Source organism: Chrysochloris asiatica, unplaced genomic scaffold, assembly GCF_000296735.1.
Source record: "Chrysochloris asiatica unplaced genomic scaffold, ChrAsi1.0 scaffold00123, whole genome shotgun sequence".
NCBI lineage: Eukaryota > Metazoa > Chordata > Mammalia > Afrosoricida > Chrysochloridae > Chrysochloris > Chrysochloris asiatica.
This window is the reverse complement of record NW_006408641.1, coordinates 7,618,045-7,624,044: the sequence shown is the minus strand read 5'-3', so window position 1 is coordinate 7,624,044 and position 6,000 is coordinate 7,618,045. Positions and strand designations below refer to the sequence as shown.

Sequence of the window (6,000 nt, the reverse complement as noted above, 5' to 3'; positions counted from 1 at the left end):
AAAACTCTGTCCAGTCCTGCACCAACCTCATAATTGTTGCTATGTTTGAGCCCACTGCTGCTGGCACTGTGCCAATCCATCTCATTGGGGTCGTCCTGTTTTTCTCCAACCCTCCATTTTACCAAACATGATATTCATCTCCAGGGACTTGTCTCTTCTTGTAATACATCTGAAGTACGAGAAGTCTGGCTATCCTGGCATCCAAGGAGCATTCTGGCTGTACTTCTTCCAACACAGATTTGTTTGGTCTTTTGGCAGTCCATTGTACTTTTAATATTCTCTTCCAATACCATACTCAAATGCATCAAAATTTCTATGGCTATGCATTATATATTTGTTGTTGTTGTTAAGTGCCGTTGAGTCAGTTCCAACCCATAACTACCCTGTATAGCGTTTCCAAGGAGCAACTGGTGAGATTGAATCACCGACCTTGCAGTTCAGATGACTTTGCAGTCTGATGCATGTCTCTAATTGGTGCAAAATGAGCCCTGGTGGAGAAGTGGTTAAGCATTGGCTGCTAACTGAATGGTTAGTGGTTCAAAACCACCAGCTGTGGCAATCTGCAAATATTTACAGTGTTGGAAACACTATGGACCTGTTCTTCTCTATCCTACAGGGTAGCTATGAGTCAGAATCAACTCATTGTCAGTGGGTTTGGGCTGTTTGGTTTTAGGTGATACAAACAGTTAACAAGCTTGGCTGCTAAACCAAAAGTTAAGTTTACCTGGAAGCACCTCAGAAGAAAGGCCTGGCAACCTACTTCTAATAATCAGCCTTTGAAAACCCTATGAAGCACGGTGTGATACTCTGATACACACAAAGTTAACATGAGTTGGAACCAACTTGATGGCAACTGATTTATATATATATATATATATATATGTGTAGCAACTGTTGTCAAGTGCCGTAGAGTTGCTTCCGACCCATAGCGACCCTGTATAGGGTTTCTGAGGAGCAGCTGTTGAGCTTGAACCACCAACCTTGCAGTTCAAATGGCTTTGCATTCTGGCGCATTAATCTACAGCACCACACCAGGAGTCTGGTGTGATGCTGTGGGTTAATGTACCAAACTATAAAGTCTGTTTGAACCACAGGTAGGTAGTTCAAGCTTACCAGCTGCTCCTCGGAAATCCTATACAGGGTCACTATGGATTGGAATTGACTCAACAGCACTTAACAACAACATACAGGATCACTCGAGTCCTGGTGTGGTGCTTTAGGATAAACACTGGACTGCAAAGTTGGTTTGAACCACAAGAGCAGCAGTTCAAACTCACTAGCTGCCCCTCAGAAACCCTATACAGGGTCGCTATGAGTCAGAATGGACTCGACAGCACTTAATAACGACAACATACACAGTTGCTAAGTCAGAACCCATTCGATGGAATTTAACAACAATGTCTGATTTCAAGTTTTCCTTCCTGTGTTTGCTGGCTGCCTGAATGTCTTCTTTGATAAAGTGTCTGTTCATGTCATCTGTCCATTTAAAAATTGAATTGTCTTTTTGTATGTGTTGAAGTTTTGTATAAATTTTAGCGATTAGCCCCTTGTCTAATATGTCGTTGCCAATTTTTTTTTTCTAGTCTGTAGGTTTTCTTTTCACTCTTTTGGTAAATTCTCTTGATGTTCATAAATGTTTAATTTTTGGGAAGTCTCAGTCGTTTAGTTAATTTTTATTTTTAATTGCATAGTGATTATAAGTTGGGCTACTAACCTCAAGGTCAGCATTTAGAAACTAACAACTGTTCCGCAGAAGAAAGATGAGGCTTTCTGCTCCCATAAATATTTATAGACTCAGAAACCCTATACAGGGTCGCTATGAGTTGGAACCAACTCCATGGTACACAACCAGCCAACCTTATATTAAGGAGCTCTAGTAGCACAATGGTTATGAGTCAAGCTGCTAACCTCAAAGTCAGCAGTTCTAAATTACCAGCTGTTTTGCAGGAGAAAGATGAGGCTTTCTGCTCCTGTAAAGATTTATAGCCTTGGAAACTCTATTCAGGGTTTCAATGAGTTGGAACTGATTCCATGGCATACAACCACCACCACCTTATATTGGTTTGTCCCTATTTTCAATTTGATGATCTTTATAGTTTTAGGTTTTACATTGAGGCCCTTGATCCATCTTGAGTTTGTTTTCATGAATGGTGTGAAATATGGGTACGTTTTCATTTTTCTGCAAATGGATAACCGGTTTTGTTGACACCATTTGTTAAAGAGACTCTCTCCCAATTAATGGGTTCACAGATGGATGGATTTACTTCTGGGTTCTCAATTCTGTTCTATTGGTCTATGTGTCTGCCATTGTGCTGAATACCAGTCTGTTTTGACTACTGTGGCTCTATAGTAGGGTTTGTTTTGTGTGTATCATAATACAGGATGAATTTTTTATTCTTACTTTGATTTTTTAAAAAAGTTTTTATTGTGAATTGAGTGAAAATTTACAGGGCAGATCATCAGTTTTACATTCAACAAATCATACACCTTGTTTCATTACAATGATTATAATCCCCTCCATTATCAATTAGTTAACAATATTTCTCTAGATTCATTTTAGCATTTTTAAAAAACACTCAGGCATATATAATAATCTAAACCACCAAAGGGCACATTCTGCAAGCCTGCCTCCTGGCTGCCAGCTTTCAGTCCCTCTCTTTCCATGAATCTAGAGTCATCAGCTACTCCCTCTCTCCATGTCCTCATTTCTGCCTCCATCTCTAGTGTCGCTGCTTCTCTGGATAGGGTCCCACATTCTGCTTGTGCTTTTCCCCCATGATGGTCCTAGAGTTCTCTGTTTCTGGACTATAAGATTAACCACTCCCCTGTTTTTGCTACAAAATTTCTACCTTTACAATTTTGAAAGTCACAATTATTCATGATAGCAATTACTCACTATTGAATCATAAGAACCTTATCCCCATCTCTTTTCACCAGACCGATCTAGACAAGATGAAAACTATTCAGTGGGACACTTTCTCACCCGCACACTCTTAAACTAAACTCCCTCTTGAAACCTTGTAAGCCAGTCACTTCAGGCCTTTATCACCCCCTCATTTTAGGTAGCCAAAGTCTAAGTTGCCTGTACCTAACTACCCTGTAAACAGAGGGGATAGCATTGATACTTGATGTGAAGACTCCTTCCCTCTCTGTTGGTATTTTGAGTTACTACCTCCATCAGTATAGGTCAAGTTCATAAAATTGTAGCAATTTATCCTTGTTTTTTTGTTTTTAAATCATCCTCTAGTCAAGTTCTGATTATCAAGCCATTGAGGCTAGGCCAAGTAGGTACTATCTGCAAGTTTGGGTGTTCTTGTGTGTCTCCCCTCACTTTATATCAGCTGGATGTTTCATCTCAGTTCTAGCCCTCCATGGCTCAGGTGTCCCCAGGTCTCACCACACTTTGAACCAACCAGCCCTTCCTCTCCTCTCTCTCATCTCCAGGTCAATGTGAGTCTATGGAAAGTGGTTGAACTCAGCCCACTTCTTCATTGCTGCCTTTCTCCCTCTTCTACTCACCAGAAGACCAAAATGGTTGCCAGCAAGCTTACATTGCCTGTTCATGTGTTCCCTTTGAGTTTCAGTCTTAGAGGGGGGTTTGTCCTGAAGGGACTTGATTGCTTGCCTTGATGGCTTCCTGGTGACCAGCTTGCTTATTTTTGCCGTAGTCAGTCATACTGCCATTTTTGTTTTGGGTGTATAGTAGGTTTTGAGATTAGGAAGTGTAAAGTCACCTACTTTATTCTTTTTCTTTAGTAGTGTTTTGTTTCTCCAGGGTCTCTTTCCTCTCCAGATACACTTGATAGTCTTTTCATCTCTTTAAAGAATGATGTTGGAATGTAAATCGGCATTGCATTATATTTGTAGACTGCTTTGGGTAATATTGACATTTTCACAATGTTAAGTATTCCTATCCATGAACATGGAATGTTCTTCCATTTATATGGGCATCTTTTGATTTCTTGTAGTAATGTTTTATAGTTTTCTTTATATATAAGTCTTTCATATCTCTAGTTAGATTTATTCCTAAGTACTTAACCTTCTGGGTGATTATAAATGATACTATTTTCTGATTTCCTTTTTAGAATTCTCTTTTCAGTAAAGAAGAAGTCAACTTTTTATATGTTGATCTTGTACCCTACACATTTGCTGACTCCTTCGATTAGTTACAGTAGTTTTCTTATTGAGTCGCTGAGATTTTCTATTTAGAGGATTATGCCATCTGAAAATATAAATAGTTTTACTTTTTCTTTGCCAGTTTGGATGCCTCTTCTTTCTGTCTGTCTCTTTCTCTCTCCATCCTTCCCTCCCTCTTCTCGTTCTTTCTTTCTTAACTTCTTACTGTGATTCAAGTGAAGTTCACAGCACAGGCTGCTTTTTCATTCAGCATTCCACACACATTTTGCTTTGTGACATTGATTGCAGTACCAACACTAGAGTGCAGCAACACTACCCCCACATCCCTCCTGTGTTTACCATTTCTATTTGCTCTTTTTCCTATCCATTCCTGCCTTCTGAACTTTATCCCTGAACAAATGCTGTTATTTGTATTTTGTATAGTTGATTGTTCCAAGGAGTCCATACCTCCCTGGTATAACGGTTCATCTTATATGCCTGTCTATTGCTTGGATAAGTTGGCTAAGTGTTGGGCTGTTAACCAAAAGATCAATAGTTTGAATGCTGCTGCTGTTCTGTGGGAGAAAGACGAGGCAGTATGCTTCAGTAAAGACTTACAGCTTTGGAAGACCTATGGAGCAGTTCTTGCGAGTCAGAATGGACTAAATGGCAGTGTTTTTTTGTTTGTTTGTTGATTGTTTGATTGAAGTTAAGCCATGAGGGTAAGTGCAGTTCTAAGCCTGAAGAGTGACCAAAGGCCATAATCTCTGGGGTTTCACCAGCCTTTGTCAGACCTGTAAAATCTTTATTATGAATTTGAGCTCCACTCTACATTTTTCTTCCACTTTATCCAGGACACTGTATTATGATTCCTGTCAGAGCAATTAGTAATGTTGTTGTTCTTGTTAAGTACCATGGACTCAATTCCAACTGATAGAGACCTTGTGTAGCATTGCTGATGAGTGACTGGTGGGTTTGAAATGCTGACCTTTCAGTTAGCAGTTCAGTACTTATCCTACAGCATCACACCAGGACTTCTGCTGTGATGCTGTAGAATAAGCATTAGACTCCTAACCACAAGGTCAGCAGTTTAAACCCACCAGCCACTTCTCAGAACCTCTATTAAAAAGGGTCGCTATGAGTCAGAACCAATTCTATCGCACTTAACAACAACAATAGCTAATGATGGTGAGCATTTTTTCATGTGTTTGTTGGCTGCCTGAATGTCTTCTTGGGTGGCATTTGTTCATATCCTCTGCCAATTTTTAAATTAGATTGCTTGTTTGTTTTTTGTGTGTGTTCATGTATTGAAGTTTCTATACATTTTTTAGGTTAGTTCCTTGTTAGACATATTATGACAAATAATTTGTCCCAGATGGCAGGTTCTCTTTTTACTCTTTTGGAAAATTCTTTTGATGCACATTAATATTTAATTTTTAGATGGTCCCACTTGTCAAGTCTATCCGCTGTTTGTGTGTTTTTTGGTTAAATTTGAAAGTGTATGACATAAATTTTAAAAACCACTATCATTGCATTGATTATGACTTGTAGTGACCCAATATAAGGTTGTTATTATTGTTATTAAGTGCTGTCAAGTCAGATCTGACTCATAGTGGCCCTAGATAGGGTTTCTGAGGAGTGGCTGATGGATTTGGTAGGCAATCCAGCGCTTATCCTACAGCACCATGTTGTTGTTGTTGTTAAGTGCCGTCGAGTCGGTTCCGACCCATAGCGACCCTGCACAGGGTTTCCGAGGGTGTAAATCTTTGCTGGAGTAGAAAGCCTCATCTTTCTCCCGCGGAGCGGCTGGTAGTTTCGAACCGCTGACCTTAAGGTTCGCAGCCCGATTCGTAGCCATATGAGGCTGTAAATATTTATGGTTAC

The 6,000-nt window shown here is 39.7% G+C and overlaps 1 protein-coding gene across 1 annotated transcript in view; it reads right to left on the bottom strand.

Annotated features, from left to right (window-relative positions):
- Window positions 1–6,000, bottom strand: part of LOC102814613 (primary ciliary dyskinesia protein 1-like) — a 140,079-nt gene that overhangs the window by 53,917 nt on the left and 80,162 nt on the right. The window lies entirely within an intron of this gene.